This window comes from Heterocephalus glaber, unplaced genomic scaffold, assembly GCF_053883595.1.
Source record: "Heterocephalus glaber isolate CG9 unplaced genomic scaffold, H.glaber_assembly_v1.0 deba00001447, whole genome shotgun sequence".
Taxonomy (NCBI): Eukaryota; Metazoa; Chordata; class Mammalia; order Rodentia; family Bathyergidae; genus Heterocephalus; species Heterocephalus glaber.
In genome coordinates, this window is record NW_028258299.1 from 5632590 (window position 1) to 5653349 (window position 20760).

At 56.8% G+C, this 20760-nt stretch overlaps 1 protein-coding gene across 2 annotated transcripts in view; it reads left to right on the forward strand.

Annotated features, from left to right (window-relative positions):
- The first annotated feature begins 256 nt into the window (after positions 1-256).
- Positions 257-20760, forward strand: part of Spsb1 (splA/ryanodine receptor domain and SOCS box containing 1) — a 49336-nt gene continuing 28832 nt past the window's right edge. For both annotated transcript variants that reach the window (XM_021243519.2, XM_021243520.2), the window contains exon 1: positions 257-394. The gene's annotated coding sequence lies outside the window, so the exon portion shown is untranslated. The remainder of the gene's footprint in view (positions 395-20760) is intronic.

A 20760-nucleotide genomic window follows, 5' to 3' on the forward strand; every position in this document is an offset into this window, starting at 1 on the left:
CGAAAAGGGGACAGCGGGATCGGAGGGGGCGTGAGAGGGGCCGGGAAGCCGTGACCCCACCGCCGCCGCCGCCGCCGCCGTCCGTCCGAGGCCGGGGGCGTGGTCTGCAGGGTGCGGGCGTGGCCTGGGGGCGTGGTGTGCAGGACGGGCGGGGGGAGGGGCGGGGTCGAGGGCGGGGCGGGGCAGGAAGGCCCCGCCCACACGCTTCGCTCTCCTTTTTCCACTTTAAAGAGGCTCGCCGCGTTCGCCGCTCGGCACGGAGTCGCGCTCGCAGCCGCGCTCGCGGAGGATCAAGGCTTCAGGCGCTGGCGCCGGGGCCGCGGAGGAGGCGACTTCGCTGCCTGCCTGCGGCGGGCCCGACCGGGCGCCCGGAGAGCGGCGCCCCGAGGCCCCGGTGGGTGGTGCGCGCGGCGGGCGTGGGACGCGGGTGGGGCCGGTGCCGCCCTGCGCTTGGGCAGCGACTCCGGGGCCACCTGCAGGGCGGCGCTGGGCAGGGGTCCCGGCCGCCGGGAATCGGCGCGCTCGCCTGCGCCTGGGGCGCAGGCCCGGAGGGACGTGGGGCGCATGCCGAGTTTGGGGGCCCGGCGCCCCAGGCCGCGTCCCCGCGCCCGCGCACGGAACCCGCCCGGTCCCCGGCGCCCGGTAGGCGACTCTGCCCGGCGGAGTTAGTTTCGCTTCTCCCTCCACTCGGCGCCGGGTCTGCGGCGCGGCTCGCCTGGCCCCGGGCGCCACCCTGGGCGCCACCGGCCGCCGACCGGAGCCTCCACTGCTCCTGGGGCCAGGAGCGAGAGCGCAGGGTTGTCGGGAAATCGATAAAGCGGCGCGCCGGGGCTCCTACAGCCTGCGGGGGGGCGGGACGGCTCCCCGCACCTGTGGGCGTGCGGCCCGGCCATGGCCCCGCGCGAGCCCCCGCGGTGGGCACCGGAGGGCGGCGGCGGCGGCGCGGCGGCGCCGGCGCCGGGAAGCTGTGGTTCCGCGCGTGTTCCCGAGCGTGCCTGCCCGTGCCTCTGTGCCCTTTCGTGGAGGTGTGCGCTCTGAGAGGGTGTGTGTCCGGCACCAACACGTGTGTGCCAGTGCGTTTCGGCCTTACGAGCTTGTCTGCGTGTCGCTGTCGTGTGTGTGCCCCAGTGTGGTTGTGTCTGAGTGTGTCTTGGGCGAGGGACTGCGTCCCCCATCTGTGGTAACCGGGCAGGGGCTACTGCCCAGCGGGACCCCCCTTGCTGGCTCTCCGGAGTGGGCCGGGTGGAAGTCCAGTGGGCACCCGGCCGGGGAGGCCCCCGCTGGTGCCCGGCTCTTTCCCTGCTCCTCTGTCTTTTTCTCTGAAAATGCACTGCACGGTTTGGTGATGACTTGGCAGGGGCTGCTTCCTGAGTGAGTAATATTTAATTAAATACTCCAGCCAGTAGCATCAGCCTGGTCATGAGTTGAGTTTTAACAGGTGTTCATGGCAAAAGCGCCATCCCCTGTGACTAAGGTTTGGTGTCCTTGGAAGAGTTTTCTGTCCGGGGGCAGCACGTGGGGGTGATTTCATCCCTGGCTGTTGGGTGAGGGGTGCACAGAAGGATGTGGGACTGCAGTTCCTGTCCCTGCCCCTCGAGGAGGTGGAAGGTGCCAGGTTAAGCATGGGGGCGCCGCCGTCAGGAATGGCGGAGTGAGCCTACACAGGGCATCTAGCCAAGCCCACCCTGGCCTTCCCGGGGGCCCCAGCGAGGATGGCTGCCTTACCCAAGCTGCACAGCCAAGGCTGGGCACCAAGACCAAGAGCCAGCTGTTGCTGTTGGTCCCTGTCCCCAGCACTGAGGTCATGGGCCAGGCAGCTGCAAAGTGATGGATTAGATCATTTGAAGTGTTCCTCCTCTTTCTCCTCTTTCTGCAAGGAAAACTTTATCCAGCAGATGGAGTGAGTGAGTGAGTGTGTGTGTGTGTGTGTGTGTGTGTGTGTGTGTGTGTGCATATGTGTGTGCCTCTGTGAACTGGAAAGCGTGGAGTTGCCAACTGCAGTACCTTTACAAGTCTTCTTTTTTGTACCCAGCCTGGCGGCCACCCTAGAAACAAAGCCACCCAAAGCAGTAGCCACCTGCCGAGCAGGGACGAGCCCGGTGCAGGCTTCAGGGAGGTTGGGTGCTGTGCACAGTGGATGGGTTTCGGGGTCTTAGGAAGGCATAGGCCTGCCTGGGGCTCCAGGTGATGTCATTTTGGAGTGAGGGAGATGTGTTTCTTGGGCTGCTGCAGCCAGGTGGGTCCACTCTCCCTTGGGTTCCTTGGAGATTCCGTGTGAAACCCGCCTCTGTGGAGCCCGCATGGATGGTGGAGGCCAGCAGCTCTCTGAGGACCGTGCCTGCCCCACGCCTGCCCCCTTCCTGCATCCACTGCCTCCTCCAGGGTGAAGGATGCTGGGCTGCAGATGTGATTCACATTTAGCAAAGCCTTGGATTCTCATAGTGTTCATGAGCGGAGTTCGGGAATTTTGTACCGGTTCTTCTCAAGAAGTAAGACTTGGTTGGTGTGTGTGAATGGATTTATATTTTTGTTCTAAAAGGTTTTATTAGAAACCAGGCGTGGTGGTGGCCAGCAAGCCTGTAATCCCTGTACTCGGGAGGCTGAGGCATCACCATGAGTTCAAGCCCAGATTGGACTGCATAGCAAGACCTTGTGTCGCAAAACAAATGAAAAATACCACCAAAAAGCCCCAAAAGTTTTATTAGATGGCGGTACAAGGGCAGATACAGGTTGCCTCAGTTTTCCTAGGGGTGCATGGGGCTTTTGTTCCCCTAAAGCCCGATGGATTGAACCCAGACTTCCAGGGACTTCCATTTGGGGTTCTCAATGCAGTGCTCCCCTGTTCCCTAGTTACCTGATCACAACATCCCTCCCAGTCCAAGAGTTCAAATTCTGCCCACAGCCAGGTGCCAGGCACTGTGCTGCTATGGGCTGTGATGCCAGCCCTCATCAGCATAAGCGTGGAAAACAGTGTCAGAGGCAGGTGCCAGGCCCAGGCTCCTGTCTGAGTCTTGGGCATGAACTCATATATGGACCCGGGATGTGAGTCCTCTCTCTGTCTGCCTCTTTCCAAGCAGACAAGTGACTTGGCCAAGGCCTCGGGGCTCCTGAATGCTGGAGCCACACTCGAATCCAGTACCTCGGACCCTTTGTACTGCCTTTGTCTTTCCTTCAGGAAGTTGTGTTAATTTTTTTGAACCGGGAATCGTACTCAGGACCTTGTGCTTGCGAGGCCGGTGGTGGCACCACTGAGCTAAACCCCCAGTGCTGTGTTTTTTTTAACAAATTTTTTTTTACTATGAAAAATTTCAAGGAAGGGAGGCAATAATGAGTCTTCAGTTTCCCTCACCAGGGTGGACATATGCATACACAGGCACACACATATACATACATGCTCATGCTGGGTTTTCTTGCAGCCAGTGCACAGTGTCAGGTCATCTGTAGCTACTTCCTCAGCAGCCCTGAAGGGGAAAATTGAGTCGAAAGGTCAGGGTCAGCTTGGCCTTTCTGCCTCAGAGGCAGGGTGGACAGAGTGGGGACTGTGCACTCCAGTGGCTTAGAGGGCCACCCTCTGGGCCTTTGGGTAGCTTCTTGCTTGTTTTGTGTTGTAAAAGTTCAGCTTATTGCCAGGCCTGGTGGTGCAGGCCTGTAATCTCAGTACTTAGGAGGCTGAGGCAGGAGGATCACCATGAGTTCAAGGCCAACCTGGGCTACATAGTAAGACCCTGTTTCAAAAAAACAAAAGAAAAAAAGTTCTGCATATTGCCCAATCTTAAAAATAATGAGTCGAACAGCCAGGAGGCAAACCACATCAGCAGCAGCCTTAGGCTCTGCAAGCTTCCCGAAGAGTCGGCTTACAGTCACTCAGAAAAACTGAGCCGGAGTCATTGGATCTTGGGGTGATGGAGGCCAAGTGGTGTTCCTCACCCGCCAGAGGCGAGGTGGGCGTAAGCAGCAATTACTGTAATGGACAGCAGCGGCAAAGCAGCAATCAGCACAGTCTTGACTCGAGCAGACCTGTGGCGGTGGCAAGTTAATCATGGTGCTCTGAGAAGGGAGATGGAAGCCTGCTATGTTCTTCCTCGATCTGTGTAAGCAGAAAAACTCCAGGGCGAGTGAACTAAAGTCGAACTCAAATCACAGAGCACAGAGCCATCCACTGAGCCAGGCTGCAGACCCTGCATTCCTGAGCAAGAGAAGACTGGCTTCCCTGGAGTTAGGAGCCCAGTGCACCCACAAAGATGTATGCTGGTACCCCAGCCTTCCCCCAAGGGACTTATGTCCTTTTATCAGGGACACTGTGCACTGGAGAAAAGGAAATAATCCTCGTGAGACTCCCGGATGCCAGCTGTCACTCTGGCTGCCAGTTAGAGAGGGACTCATTAAAGCAGGTCAGGTGATTGGTGGAATTTTAGCTCAGGTCCAACACACAGTGAGTCTGACGGCTCCCCAAACATATCCTGTGCTTATTTTTCCGGCTTCACAATGCATAATTGGAACAGATGTGCTTAGCAGCTGGCAGAATCCTCACAGTGCTTCCTTAACTTGTGGGGCGAGGCCTACCATGGTGCAAGGGTCACATGTGAGGCGCTAGAGCTGCTTCCACCTAGGGAGATGTAAATCAGAAGCTGCGTGGCACCCTGGAGGGACTGCAGAGATCAGCGAAACCATCAAGGACTTGGAAGATGCCTGGTGTGCAGTTTCTACACATCTCCATTCAACTCTCATTTGGCCCGTGCGGAAAGCCCGATGAACCCTGGAGAGTGACACTGCTTGGTGACTCCAGTTGCAGCTGCTGAACCAGATGTGGCTTCCTTGCTTGAGTAAACGAATGTGTCTCCTGGTACCTGGTGTGCAGTTACTGATCTGGCGAATGCTCTTGTCTAATTCCTGTCCACCATGCTGACCAGAAGCAGTGTGCTTACAGCGATACACCTGTGCTGTCCTGGCTGGGGTGGACATCAGCTCTGCTGTCTCACAGTTCAGCCTTCAGGGATCCTGATGGCTCCCCCTTCTGTAGATCACACTGGCCCATTACACATTGTGCTGATCGGACCTAGTGAGGAAGAAATAGCTCCTACTCTGGACTCACTGATACAGCATTTGTGGGAAATAAATCATATTGAAATTGGACCTTTTACCCCCTTCCCAGAGGTCTAGTGGTATGGGATGTCAAGAAACCTCTGGTGAAGGGTCATTGACCAACCAAGAAAGAGGCACAAGACTAGTGGATCCATTTGCATTTTGGCAGCAACAAACCCTCCTTTGGGTATATTGCTATGGTTCATCTTGTAAGGGTCCCCAAAAGTGGCTGGTTTCAAGTGGGGCCCAGGACGGGAGCAGGCTCTGCATCAGATCTGGGCTAAATGCAAGCTGCTCTGCCACTCAGGCCACATGATCCAGCAGCTCTGGAGGCACCCGAGATAGTAGGGGCAGGCAGGGAAGCTGATTGGCGCCTTTGGCAGGACCCTCAGGCAGGTGAACTGTAGCCCGGGGCTTTGGGGTGTCAGAGCAAGGCCCAGCCATGGTTTGCAAACAACTCCTCTCCTTTGGAGAGACAACTCTCAGTGTGCTGTTCAGTAGAAAGTAAACCTTTGACCGAGGGTCATCTGCTCGTTATAAACTGGGTGTTACCTGGCCCATGGAGCCATCACACCAGGTGTGCATGGCAGGACTCCGTCAAATGGGAGTGGTAGTTTCATGGGCTGAGCAGGTCCTGAAGTGCAGAAGTGGCCCAAATGCCCACAGTTCCTACTCCTGCCACACTTCCCCCGTCCCCAGTGTGCACCTCTAGAGGTTATGGGTGCACCCCAGTGTCAGTTGGTGGAGGAAGAGTGTTCTGCATCAGCACCCAAAAGGGGACAGCGGCAGCACGACAGTCCCTCTCTGGGTTGTCCTTGAAGGACAGTGGTGTTGGGAAACCTCCTTACTGGGCAGAGCTTTGGGCAGTGGACCTGGCTGTGCACTTTCCTTCAAAGGAGAAATGGCCAAGTATCAGTTATATACTGATTCATGGGCTCCAGCCAGAGGTCTGTGCTGGAAAGAACACGATTGGGAAATCGGTTGCAGAGAAATTTGGGGAAGAGGGATGAAGAGGTACTTGGCCAGACCCCTCTGAGTGGACAAAGGACAGGAAGATATTTGTAAGTGCTTGGCAGAGGTGACTGCAGGAGGGGGCTTTAACGATCAAGTGGACAGGATGACCCATTCTGTGCGTGGCGTCAGTCTCCTTCATGAGCAAAGTGGCCCTGGTGGCAGGAAAGGAATTTGTGCATGGGCTCAGCCATGTGGACTTCCGCTCCCCCAGGCCTTCATGGTGAGAACCATTGCTGACGGCTCAAACTGCCAGCACTGGTCAACACTGGGCGTCCAACATGGCACCATCACCCGGGGTGCCTGCCAGCCACCTGGTGGCAGGTTGATTACATTGTGCCGTTACCATCAGGGGAGGGACAGCACGCTGTCCTTACAGGAACAGATCCTAGTCCTGGGTACGGACTGGCCCTCCCTGCACACTTTGCTTCTGCCAGAAACACCATCCGTGGACTCCACATGCCTTTCCCACGACCACAGCCTGCAGTTGCGCTTCTCGTGGGAACATGCTTGGGTGACTCACCGATCTTCAGAGTTTACACCGTCCTGAACCAGCCGGCTCCATAGTCCGGTGGGATGGCCTGCTAAAGACACAGTTGCAGCTCCAGAGATGTGGCAGGCTCTTCCAGAGAGGCGGGCCAAGTACTGCAGGAGGATATGTGTGCTCTGACTCAGCATCCAGGCTACAGTGCCACTTCGAGGGATGCAGACAGGAGTGGCTCCACTCACGGTTTGCCCTGGTGACCTCTTGGGGATATTTTTGCACCCATTCCCATGATCTCATGCTCTGCTGGCCAGAGGGAGGGGTACTTGCACCAGGAGACATAAAGCTGGTCCCTCTGAACCGGAAGTTATGACAGCCACTCGGCCGGTCACCTTGCCTCCTCTTGGCATCTTAAAGTCAGCAGGCTAAGAGGAGAGTAAGGGTGTCGGCTGGTGATCGATCCAGACTCCCGCGGGGAAACTGGGCCACTGCCCTCCCACGGAGAGGTAAGGGAGAGTACGCTGGCATACAGGCGACCCTTAGGCCCTCTATTAGTATTACTGAGCTCCGTGGTTAAGGTCAGCAGAAACTACAGCTACCCTGTCCAGGCAGGACCCTTTGGGTGTGCAGGCGTGGGTCAGCTCATCAGGTGAGGCGCCCTGTGCAGGGAAGGAGAGTACTGCATGTGCAGAAGGAGTACGCGATACACCCATGCGAGCAGTCGTAGGAAGTGGGGCTGAGTGCCACAGAAACTTCCTCCCTGTTTTGTGCATACACACGCAGACAGTGCTCGGGTATCTTTGTTTGTTTCTTCTCTTGTTCTGTACCTTCTAACATAAGAGGTGCTGAATTTATACCAGGAGTCAATCACCATTGCTTTTGTGTCTCGGTGATTATGTTTCCAGAGAGAAGTGAGCACAGCTCCCAGAGACTGGCTTGCGCCCCGTGCTCTGTAGAAAAGTGGCACTGTGCTGGATGGAGCCACGACCGTGGTGTGGTCTTCATCTGGCGATTAAGTATGGCTTGGGGGGATGGCACGGGGGCCAAGTTGGCAAGGGGAAGCTTGTGATAGTTGACTTGGGATGCGGAGTTGGCTGGATGAACGGACAGCCAGGCAGCAGGAAGGCATTGTGCAGGAAAGGAAACCCAGAGGTTTGGGCTGTGATTAAAACAGTTGGGCTGCAGGGAGCTGTGTCTTTTCGGGAGTTTCCAGAGCTACATGTGTGAGTCAGTGGACCGGGTGGGAAGGATCAGGGCTCAATGGGTGGGTGCTTCCAATCAGCAGAGGGCCTAGATGGAGCAGAATGGTGTCTGCATCCATTTTCTGTGACTATGACTAAATAACCCAGGTGGGGTAATTTATAAAGAGCAGAAGTTTATTTGGCTTATGACTCTAGAGGCTGAAAGGTCCAAAACAGCACCAGCACCTACTGGGCATCAGGCGAGGGCCTGCTTGATACATTGTAACGCAGTGGAGCACATGACGTGGCCGCAGGGAGCAAGCCTGCCAGCTTAGCCACGAATACCATCCTGGGGCGCCACCCCATGACCACCTCGGGTCCTAATGACCCCCAGTGACCCAGCTCGGCTTTGGGAGGAACTTTCAGGGTACACCCTCGCACCGTGGCTAAGGTGAATGCTGGCTGTCTCCTGCAGCCAGGCCACCCTTGGATGTCACTGGACTCACATCACCTCCCCACCCCGGGCTCTCCAGCTTTGGCCGCAAGCTGAGAGTCATATCCTTAACTTTCACGGCTCTGAGGGCTTCCCTGGGTCTCAACTTTGCCAGTGGCCCATTATGGGCCTTCTAGGCATCCATAATCACGTGAGCCAAGTCCCCTAGTAAACCCCTTCTTGTCTGTCTCTCTGGAGAATAGTCACGGAGCCCTTAAGAGTCTGGTGAGGAGCCCGGGTGTCCACAGCCCTGACCTGCCAGGTGTAATTGACCTGGAAGCCTTTCTGAGGTGGAATAGGCAGGCTTTGGTGACTTGAATTGCAGATGTCACTGAGGAATCCCGGGAGGTCATGGTGTCCCATAGCTGTAGAGAGGGGCTGGGGGGCTACATATGTGGAAGTGCTTTGAACTTGTCCCGAGGGGACATGGTCCAGGTGGATGGGTTCTGGTGGCAGCTGGGCCTGGGGTACAGATGGGCTGGGACCTTCCTTCCGAGGAGGTGATGATGGCATTGCAGAAGAGTGTGCAGCTGGGATGCAGCAGGCCAGGGCATGGAGCCTTGTCCCTGGCGTTTCCTCTGGGGCTGGGGACTGGGATGCCTTTGACCTCCTCACAGCAGGTCACCACTTTCACGGGGCCTCCCCAGCACCTCATCCAAGGAAAGATCCAGGTGACAGGGCAGCACCGCCAGCCAGACAAGACACCCTGGGCATTGGTCAGACCCAAGTGGAGGTCAGTGACCTGGCTGGGAGGCCCCTAAGGTGGGGAGACGAACAGACAGGGGGTGGGACTGGGTCTCCTGGGGGACCTGTGGTGGCAGTGACCTGCTTCAGGGAGGTGGCAGAGGAAGCGGGCTGTGCTGGTCGATTTGCTCATTGGGTGGATCCCGCGAAGCTGCCTGCTAAGCCAAGATGAAGCATGGGGAGTGGCCGGTGTTGTGAGGGACCAGGCTCCCCAGGCTGGTGCCTAGGCACCCCTCGGATTTCCATGGGAAGCGGCCCTGGGTGGGTCGGGAAGACCTGGGAATCAGAAGCATTGCTTGAATGCTCTGAACACAAGACCGTGAGTCGGCTCCGTGGCGGCTCTTCTAGCTTGAAGATTTTAAGAAAGCGCTAATGAGAAAGGTTGCCTGTGTTTGTGAAGCTGTGAAAGCGATTCACTGTCATTGCCTCTGAGTGATACCTAAGAGTCGGGGTTCCTTTGGAAGCATCTCCTCCTCTTTGGCGGAATGTGGAGTCCCGGGAGTTAGAGTCCCCCTGCCATCGTGTCCTGTGTGGTCGGTTCCTCTGTCCCACCTCCTGCCCTCCGTTGGCCCTCAAAGCTCGTCTTCCCAGCACCAGGCCACATGCAGGGCCGTCTGGACAGATGGAGCGGGATAAAGGTTTCTTCTCTCTTTTGAAAAATTCCTTCGTCATTCAGCCACTGTTCCCTGAATGGTGGCTCTGTCCCTGCTGTCACGGTGCCTGCTCCGAGAGGTGCCCAGACAGGGCTGCCCGGAGGCTCGTCTGAGCCGAGTCCTTCCCATGACTGGGTTTCTTTCTTCCCCTAATGCGTCTCACCGCAGCTGAACTTGGCCTCTGGTCGCACTTTGTGTATTTTATGATGGAAAATTTCAGACACAGACAAGAGCAGAGACTGATAGGGTGAATCCCAGGTCCCGGTCAGCGGCTTCAGCCATGTCCGCTTAGTCCTTCGTTTCTTTAATGTGCATGGCAAGATGGTCTGGCTTAGGAATACCTTGAGTCCTGGAAAAGATCAAGTGGGTCATGGGCGGGGGGTTGCGGCTCAGATTCCCCAGAGTGACACCTGGACCCCACCCCGTTTCTTGCAGGACCTCAGGGCCGCCAGAGTGGGGAAGAGAAGATGGGCCAGAGGGACCCTACTTTTACCTGGGGGCACGGGGAGCGAAGTTCTGTACGAGATTTAATTTGGGGCCCACTGTGAGGGGCCTTCTCCCACCCACCTGCGCCTGCTGACTCCCAGAAGTGCTTGCGGTAAACTGTCGAGAAGAGATAAAAATCAACAGCACCAAGGGCCAGCAGGTGACGCCCAGCATGCTTCTGAGAGGGGCCAGGTGTCAGGTGTGAAAAACGGCTTCACCCACCCTGTCTGGGGGACTTGGGGTGTGACCTCTCTCTTCTTTCTGGTGGTTTGGAACATCCCTGGGAAGATTCTCTATGCAGAGTAGAGGCTGAATTTCTGTGTTGCCAAAACCAGTTCCTAAGCCTCGAGATATGGAAGCCCTCAGAGGACGGAACTTTTGTCTTCGTGTAACTTTCCCTAGCCCTCTCTTTCTCTCTAAATGTTGGATATATCCTTTTTTTCTCTTGTACCAGGGATTGAACTCAGGACCTTGTGCTTTCGAGGCAGGCAGCAGCACCACTGAGCTAAATCCCCAGCCCTTTCCCTCTAAATGTTTATAGGGCAAAGCAGGGTCTGCCGGAGCTCACTGGATCCTGTAGAGGGTGCAGTGCTGTCTCCCCGGGTGTAGACAATGGGCGCTAACGTGGGATTCGCTTGCCCGTGTAATTTACATGCCACGCGGCTGACCTGCTGTGAATGTCCACACCCATGGTCTTGGGCTGTGCACACACTCAGGCGGCCATAACACCGACTTGGGTTCATTATGCTCCTGTGGGTGGGGACAGGGTGGTGGGGTGACGATCTCTCAAGGTCCGGGAGTGCGGGTCTCAGTCCATTGTGCTTTCCTGGAAGGCCACCATGTGAGTACTGGAGGCGCTTGTGCTGACTCGTTGGTGGCTTGGCTCAGAAAGCACTCAGGGAAAGCTGCCCTCGGGAGTTTTGGGCTGCATGGAGGGATGGAATGAGGCAACCTGGGATTTTGTGAGCCAGTTGCCTGGAGCCAGCCCCAAGGTCACGGAAGTCCATGGCAGGCCTGTTGTGCGTGGGCCACCTGTGCCCTGGGCTTCAGAAATGAGGCCAGTTTGCTCCATGTTTATGGAGCTCTTGACTGTGCCAGGCTCCAGTGTGCACTGTTGCTCAGAACCCTGTCAAGTGCAGCTACTGGGCCCATTGTACAGATGGGAAACTGAAGCTTTTAAAATACAGGTCAGGGGCTGGGGATTTAGCTCAGTGGCACCACACCTGCCTCACAAGTGCAGGGTCCTGAGTTCGATCCCCGGTACCAAAAAAATAATAATAATAAATAAAATAAAATATAGGTCAGCTTACCAGGCATGCTGGTGCACACCTGTAATCCCAGCACTTGGGAGGCTGAGGCAGGAGGATCACTGCAAGTTCGAGGCCAGCCTAGAATACATAGTGAAAATAAAATAAAGTCAAATGACTTTCCGAGGGACTTGCAAGAGGTCAGGCCAGACACAGTGTGTGCTTTGCACCACTAGCCGGCCCACTGCACTGTCTCAGGAGCTGGCCCTTAGCCGGTGCTTGGTGAAGGTTGAGTGGACAAAGCGGGTGTCATTGGAACGATGAGAAAGTGGAGCTCCTGATCCTGTCCTTCTCAGGAGTGACCCAGACAATTGGGAATTGTCCCGAAGGCCTGCTGGACATTTTGGGGGTCTGCTGGGCTGTGAGGGTCCCACAGAATCCTTCTACCTGCTCCAAACTTGGAATCTATCTGAGGCTTCCTGCTGGGCTCCCTTCGGCCCCTGCCTGCTCCCCGCCCACCTCCTGGGTTCCTGACCCAGACAGACAGAGAGGGAGAGGAGGGCAGGGCCCCCGACACGAGTGTCTGCTCTTTGTCTAGGCAGTCCCACCAAGACCCTCCAAAAACAGCCTCATCCCTAGATTTCCCCCACCAGCCACGGGGTGTGGGTCTCTTATACCAGCTGTTTTTCTCCAGGAAAAAGCAACCCTAAGCCTCGGACTTTAATGACTTTCCCAGGGACACTTCCCGTGGACATTTCTGGTGGTGAGTGGCTGAGGTCACGCTCCTAAACCCAAGGAGGGTATCAAACCGGGTCACAGACTCCCAGGTCCCAGGCCAGGGGCAAAGGACCCAGGGCCAGGGACAACTGAGACCACACAGAGCACACTGTCCTGGTGAGGGGTACCCCCGGGACGGGAGACACTGGCCCTCTGGTGTCCTTTTCTTTCCCCCCAAGGGAAGCCCAGGAATCCAGGCCTTTCGAAACATCAGATAATTCAATGGGGGTTTGTGCTTCTTTTTAAAGTCACAACACTACCAGTTGGTTTGAAATGAAGCAGCTGTGGGGTGAACCTGCTTTTCCTGTCTCAATACAGCGGGCAGGGCACATGGTGTGGGTACTGCTCCCACCAGCACCTGGCCTGGCCCGCTGCCTGCCTGCCTCCTGGCCAGGCTGCATTGTGGGTAAAACGCAGGCCTGGGAACCAACTCAGCAGACTTGCCTGTGACAAGAGGCCCGAGCTGCTCTGGGCACTGAGCCCTGGGACAGCCACACCTGCCCATTCGGCTTCCTTCAGGCCATCAGGTCAGGGACCCACCCTAAGCTGTGGCCCTCAGGATGTCCACACGTGGCGCCTCGGATACATTATGTCTACCTGGTGTTCTGTCACCTCCACTTTGCACATGGGAGGCTGAGGCCCGGAAAGCATCCCCTACCTTGGTGGGATGTGATAGGGATGTTAGGTTGATTCCCAAGCCAGGTTGGGCCTCTGCTTTCCCCTGAGGCTCCAAATCCAGTGCCAGGGAACCTGCCCTGGGTACCAGGTGCACTGACGGTGACCCCCTGCAGGGGCATCGCCTGCTGGTGGGAGGGTACTGTGGGCAGGCGAGCGGTCAGGGTCACCTGGTCCTGCTCTGGGATGGGGAACCTCAGGGGCCTGGGCGGCCCCACCTCCCAGAGCACCCTGCGCACAAGGTTGCTGACTAATTCTCTCTGCAAACGGCTCAGTTTCACATGCTTGCATTTCCAGTAACTGCGTGGGTGGATTTGTTTCATTTATGGGGAAAATAAAACAAAACAAAACATGGAGGGGTTTTCTTTCCCAAGAAGAGAGGACTTGCTAATTATGGGTTTTGCGCGTGCAGCTCCGGGCATCCTGGTGCAGTTCTGCAGCCAGCAGGGCCTCCTGACGGATGGCTTCCTCCAAGGAGAAACCGCTTAGTCATTTACAAGCAGGACCAGGTGCCAGGGGTCAGGGGGTGGGGAGCTACACTGTTCGGCCCAGGCTGCCAGGGAGCTCCAGTGCCCGCCCGGGGCTTTTTCCGGCTCAGCCCTGCCCTCGGCAGGCAGGGGGAGGGGCACTGGGCCAAGAGGACGGTGCCAGGAGAGACTGCACCCCCGCCCTGGCGTTCGGTACCCCCAGGGGACCTGGGCCGGCAAGGCACGCTGGCTTCCGCTGCAGAGGGCTGCGAGGCAGCTCCCCGGGTACAGGGAGGAGAGTGTGGGGTGCATGTGGGTGTGGGCTGTCCCCTCGAACACCCCAGCCCAGTGATGGCAGCACATGTGTTGGGCCTGGAGAGCTAGCTGTGCACAGGCCACTTTGTGTCAGCATTGGGCAGGCCCTGGGTCCTCCACTGTGCCCTGAACTAAAGGCGGAGGCCTTCTGTGGCTGGGCAGGGAGGTGCGAAGGCTGTGGCCTGATAGGTGGGCGAGTAAGAGGGGAGCAGGGGCCCCTAAAGGTACCAGAGTGGGGCTCGGTGTCCTGGAGCGTGCATGTCCCAGTGTCCCAGGATGGACAGCAGTTCAGTGACATGTCTGGGTGCAGCCAGCCTGCTTGCTTCTGCCTTCCCTCCCTCCCTCCCTTCCTTCCTTTCCTCTTCCTCTTCTTCCTCCTCCTCCTTCTTTTGGTACGGGGGTACTCAGGGCCTTTGCACTGAGCTATATCCCTAGCGCTTTTTTTATTTTTCATTTTGAGGGAAGGTCTCCTTAAGTTGCCCAGACTGAGCTTGAACTTGCAATCAGCCTCCCAGAGTGCTGGATTAAAGGCATATATGTGGCCCTTCCCCTTTCTTTAGGACAGTGGCTGCTCCTGGGCCACACTGGGAAGCCATGTCCAGTCTGGGTATGGGGCTGAAGCAGTTCTGAGCCTGGCTAAGATTTGGGGGTTGGTGGCTGCAGCCTGGTACTTAGGTACAGTGTTTAACCTCTCTGAACCTCAGTTTCCTCCTGTGAAATGGAAGTGTAAGTGTGGAGAGAGGCTGCCTGGCACCATCCTTCTGACAGCTGGGACCCCAGGCCCAGGTCCCCACATGCTGGGGGGTCCTAATCCTGGCCTTGGAGAGCTCTGTTTGCCGCCTGGAAGGGAAGCCCGCAAATGCCCAGCAGTCTTCCAAAGCCTGCAACACAAGGTCAAAGGGGTCGGAGGGGAAGAGAGGCCATCAGGGCTCTGGAGGGTTTTGATGCAGTCCAACGTGTACCTGGCAGGTGAATCTGGGGAGGCTTTCTGGAGGAGGCTGGGCCTTGCCTGGGCTGTGGGAGAGCTTGAGAGCAAGGAGGAGGGAAACTGGGAGAAATTTCTGGCCGATGGGAGGTGATGTGGATGCAAAAGCAGCAGGAGCTTAGCTGGGACCCGGAGATCCAGTGAGGGCCTCACAGATGTCACAGATGTCAGCATCAAACTAGATTTGACTCCAGGACCCCAGTTTAGGTATCTGGAGAGAGAGATGCAGATATTCAGGCCACCGGCGGTAAGGACGGTGTCAATGCCATATGTAGTTTGTTTCCTGTGACAGGGGACTGATTTGCTTTTTGAGGCCCTGCAGCTTCCTGGCTGCCTGGGTGGGAGCTTTTTATTCCTCCTCAACCTTCTGTTTATCCCGTGTGTGTGTGTGTGTGTGTGTGTGTGTGTGTGTGTGAAGGGCCTGTGTGCCAGGGTTGGCCCGGGCATCCCCGAAAGCCAGTGGAAGCAGGGTGGACAGCTGTGGGCTGTGCCAGGCCAGGTGGGAACAGGAAGCAGCTGTACCCATTCCCCTTCCCAGACAGCCTGAAGTGCTGGTGCTTCCTGTGCCCGGGGAGCAGGCCTCTGGGGGCCAGGCTGATGGTGGGCAGGGGTGAAGGTGGACATGGGCACCCGGAGCCCCCTGATCCCCCCAATTCCTGGCCAGTGGGTAATGGAGTCTCCCTGCTTTAGCCTCTCCCCTTGCTGCATATCCTCTGTGGCCTGGGGCTCTGCCCCTTCCCCTGGCTGTGAAAACATTTCCCAGGCACAGCATCTCCAGGCTGTCTGGGGACCGGGCCGGCAGGCAGCAGTGTGGAGTCCTGCTTTGTGGCCCACCTGGCCCTCGCCATTTCGTCTTTGTCCCAGGGCCACCCTCCTGCCTCTGCTCCCAGGCTGGGCATCCTGGGAATACCATGACCTTTGAACTGGATCCTGGATCATTCTTTAGCCTCCTTGAGCCTCAGTTTCCACATCTGGAAACAGCTGTGAGGTCCTCTTGAGGAACTGCTGTGGGGCTAACTGAAGACAGGTGCAGTGGTCGGAGCATTGTTCTTTTGTACATTCGGCAGTTTGGGCAGAATTCACGCAGACCAGGGGCTCTGGGCACACAGCTGGACGGGGCAGAGTCCCTGTCCCTGAGGACAGGACTGTGTGGGTGCCTGGTCCAGAAGGGGCTCTGGCACAGGCTGGGGGTCCTTGCATCAAGTTTGGAGAGGAGCTCAAGTGGTGAGGCAGGGTCCCCGTTCCGCATGCATCCCAGGCTCCCTGTGGCTGGCGTTGGGTCGGGGCTTGAACCAGAGCAGCCCTGAGTGTCCACCCTCAGGAGAGGAGACTGCAGGGGTGGCCAGGAAGGTGGAGAGGGCAGACTGGATGGGCCAGTGGGCCGGTTGGTTTTAGGTGGCTCTGAGTGGACTCCGCGCCTATACTGCTGTTTTTGTGGCCACTCCCCCACCACAGCTTCAGGTGGGAAGCCACCTGCCTGCCTTGGCTGTCCCAGTGCATCCATCTTCAGCCCTCCCTGAAGGACCATGGCGGGGCCTTGCCCCGAGCTGGCCACCTGCCTGCCAGGTGCCTGAGTCAGAGACAGCCAGATCTGGTGACTACAGTGAAGCCCAATGTAGCTCCTCAGGGCTAGGCCAGGGTTCCCGGCTGGGGATGCAGATGTCCAGGTCACTGTGGCTTCTCAGTCCCTCTCTCTGCTGTAGTTTCTCCCTCCTCAGTTTGCATGGTGGAGACTTCCTCCTCCAGATGTGAACAGACACTCCGAAGTGAGCACCAGACAGTGTCCTAGGTGAGGGGCTGGAGCTTCAAGAAGACAGACAAGGATGACAACCAGCCATTCTTGTCTCTGGGGCCAGGACCACCCTTGTGTGTTGGACACGTCCACGTGCATGGCCTCCTCTTCTACCAGGGCCAGATGGCCATAAACTCCAGAGGACTTGCCTCCCAGGTGTGTGCAGATGTGGGATGCCCATATCTCCCTCATGCCTTGGAAGGGTCCTGAGGCCCAGGAGAGTCCCTGTCTCTTAGTGTCCCCTGCACACAGTTGTGGGGTGTTTTATAATAGCTGGTTTGTTCAGTGCATCTCATTTATCCCTTGATGCACAGAGAAGAGCACACCCATCACCCCCTCTCACTGTGAAGTATTTGAGGCCACTGAGCAGAAGGGGAGGGAACTGGGGACACAGCTTATGAGGAATCCCAGTGGAGGTCCTGGAACATTTTCCAGGCAGACCTTGTTGAACGCTGTTGGGCTCCTGGCACCCACCTGGCATGGTGGCAGGGGTGTGGTGGGTGCTCATTAGGAGTCTGGCTGGCTGGCTGGCTGGGTGTATGGATATATGGATGGGTGTATGGGTGGGTGGGTGGATGGATAGGTGGGTGAGTGAATGGTTGGGTGGATGGACGGGTGGGTATGTAGGTGGATGGATCAATGGATGGATGGGTAGAGGGATGGAAAGATGGATGGATGGATGGATGGATGGTTGGGTAGGTAGATAGGTGGATGGGTGGATGGATGGTTAGATGGATGGATGGATATATGGATGGGTGTATGGGTGGGTGGGTGGATGGATAGGTGGGTGAGTGAATGGTTGGGTGGATGGACGGGTGGGTATGTAGGTGGATGGATCAATGGATGGATGGGTAGAGGGATGGAAGGATGGATGGATGGATGGATGGATGGTTGGGTAGGTAGATAGGTGGATGGGTGGATGGATGGTTAGATGGATGGATGGATAGATGGCTGGGTGGATGGATGGCTGGGTGGATGGCTGGATGGATGGTTAGATAGATAGATGGATGGATGGATAGACGGCTGGGTGGATGGATGGATGGATGGATGGTTAGATAGATGGATGGATGGATAGATGGCTGGGTGGATGGATGGCTGGGTGGATGGATGGCTGGGTGGATGGGTGGATGGATGGTTAGATAGATGGATGGATGGATAGACGGCTGGGTGGATGGATGGATGGATGGATAGATGGTTAGATGGATGGATGGATAGATGGCTGGGTGGATGGATGGCTGGGTGGATGGATGGATGGATGGATGGATGGATGGATGGTTGGATGGATGGATGGATGGTTGGGTAGGTAGGTGGATGGGTGGATGGGTGGATGGATGGATGGATGATGGAAAGATGGCTGGGTAGATGGGTGGGTGGATGACCTAGCCAACCTCCTCACTAATGATGGAAAAGCTAGCACCTTTGACCCAATCCAGCACACACTCCATGGCGATCTGTGGACCATCTCTCTCAGGGCTGCACCATCCTTGGCCTCGGCCCCCATGCCTAGGTCAGTGCTTGGCACACAGTAGGGGTTGGATTCCTCAACCAGAATGAAGACTGAATCAACTGACCTTTTCCAGTAGGATCCCCTGTAGGATCATGTCTATTCACAGCTGGCCACAGCTTTCCTTTTGAAAGTGTGCTGAGGGTGGGCTCTGTGTTTCCTTGTAGGGGGGACTTCTCATTTATGTCACCCATGTTCTTGAAGCTGAAACCTCACTGGGGACCAGGTTTAGTGGATCAGGGTTACAATACACTCTGGACATGAAAGGCTAGAAGTGCTCACATTCCAAGGGAAGACCCCCACTCCTTCTCTTAACATAGGCATCTCAGCCAGGTATGGTGGCATGTGCCTATAATTAATCCCAGCACTCTGGGAGGCTGAGGCAGGACGGTCGTAAGTTCTGGTCAATTCAATAAGCCTGGGGAATTCAGTGACTTAGTGAGACCTTGTCTCAAAATAAAAAATAGAAAGGGCTGGGGCCATACCCCAGTGCAAAGGTCCTGTGTTTAATCCCCAGCACTGAAAAAAGTAAAATAGTCATTTCACTTCCCCTTGTCTGGCCCTTCCACATCTGAATTCCTGAGTCCTGACTCCCGCCTTCGGGCCCAGGCCATGGGAGAGACTTTGCCAAGGATTCTGATGAAAGAGGCAGTGAGTAATTACAGGTGCTGGAAATAGTCCCATTTCCTTTCAGCCTCCTCCTCCTATCCCCCTCAAAAAAGAAAACAACAAATTTCCCCAAAAACACTAAGCTGAAAAAAGCTCTTAAACCTTAGTTTAGTCTGCAGGGGCGGCCCCGGGTGGGCGGCCTTAAACATTTGCATTCCTGGGGCTTAGCCGGGCCCCGGAGGGTCGAGTTTCTCGGTTAGTGGTCCACGAGCAAGAACCCATACAAAGGAGAGTGTGTGCAGTGGAATCCCAAGTATCTGGACGGCTGGGGCGGGGGCTGCAGGCACAGGGACCGGCTTCATGCTTGGGTGAGAGCCGCTCCGTGCGACCTCAGCGAAACCCACCCTGACCGGGTTCACCACTGGGTGCCCAGAGAGAAGCATTTTCGCAGTTCAGGGCTTCGGACCGTGGAGCAGAGGGTGAGAGGCATCTGGGATACCAGTGAGCAGCGGGAGTGGTGGGAGGGAGGTCACCATTTTCTCCTGTGCTCCTGATTGTCCCTGTGAAGTGCTGTTGGGACCAGCCTGATGGCAGAGATGGCGAGAGGTGGATCACGTGATCTCTTTAACCAGCACTCGGCTTGTACCAGGCCCAGGGTGGAGTGGGTGGCAGCCTTGTCTTGTCTCATCCTCAAGTTGTCCCTCTGGACCAGGATTGTTATTCCTGGTTTGCAGGTGGGGAAACTGAGGCTCAGAACAATCTCAGGTCAGAGCTAGGTCAGGGTCAGAGGTGGGATTCGAACCCAAGGTTGTAACTTCAAAGCTCGTGCCTGTCTCTCCTTGTTGCAAGTTTCCCCCAGATTCTCCTTTGTTCTTCCGGCTGGGAACAATACCTGTGCTTCCACCCGATTCCCTTCATGCACTGGCCTCTGGGCAAGAGGGACCTCAAGCCCTGACTCGATGGGTGATGGACAGGGGACATTGACCAAGAGGCCCCAGGGTCCTTTGCCAGTGCATGCTCCTCAACAGTTTATGAGAAACGGTCACTGCTGGACAGAGGGTGAGGCAGCTGGGGAAGGCAGTGCCTAAGGGGTCCTGGGACAGTGACCACCTGCTGGTTCCTCTGGACACTGGCGGGAGGCCAGGAGAATGGGCATGCAGTGACAGGTGGCCTGGAAGGACGCTGGTCTGGCCTGGGGCCTGCTGATGCTCAGCAGGAGGAAGCACCGCATTAGGTCACCAGACCCTTCCCTTTGTTGTCTGGCGCGTCAGACGCCTGTGCTTGCCTGGAGGTTCCTGAATGGGGTTTGGAAATAGGTCACTCCCTTCCCGTGCCGCCAGCGCTGACCCGTGTGTGACCTTCCCCGTGGTGACAGTGTCTGGCCGTCACTCTTTGATGCCGGGTGGCCACCTCTTCCCAGCTCTGGCCTTCAAGGACTTTGCTGTCCCGGCCGAAGCCCCCTGGATGCGCCTTCCTCAGCCCCTCCTGCCTTCCGCCATGTTGGAAAGGGGAAATCCGAACTCCAGACCTTCTGTCGGAGCATCGACCTTTTCCACTCTCATGATGCACAGCCAGACTGATGGCTTGAGTGTCTGGGTGAAACCGACTAGTTCCTGCTGGGCTGTAGCCCAGGGTGGCTGGCGGTGGGACTCGGCCCCCCAGGCCTTTGCCTTCTGTGAAATTGCTGGGGTTTTTCCACTTCTCTCCTGGCTTGTCCCCAAGCTGTCCCCTGGGGCTGTGGGCAGAGATCACAGTGGATCCAGGAGATGCTTGCCGGAGAGGTCAGCAGGTGGTGGTGGCCCACGCCTGGAGCCCTGTGTTTGGGGTGGGGGTGAGGGGAGTGGCTTAGATGGGACTGATGTAACTTTCATAGAATCCAGGTGTCAATGGAGCAGAAAGGGGACTGCCAGGCTGTCTCTGTCCAGGGAGGTGGCTTTTCTCACACCTGCTGTCCTTGTGTCTTCAGGCACCAAGAGCCCATGGTGGGCAGTTTCTGGGGAAATAGCTATGATACTTAAGTATAACTGTCAACTCGACTGGCTTGGGCGCTGCTGAGGGGATTAGCAGAGCCCACTTCTGCGTGTGCCTGGGTGGTCACAGAGGCATGACCTTGGGTCTATATCTGGTCCCTGGCCCCTTCCTCCCTGGCACTGCTCCCCTGCTCTGCTTCTGGCCACCTTGAACCAAGCAGCTTTGCTCTACCATGTCCATCTGCCATGATGCTCCTGCCTTGGAGCCAGCAGACCATGGACTGA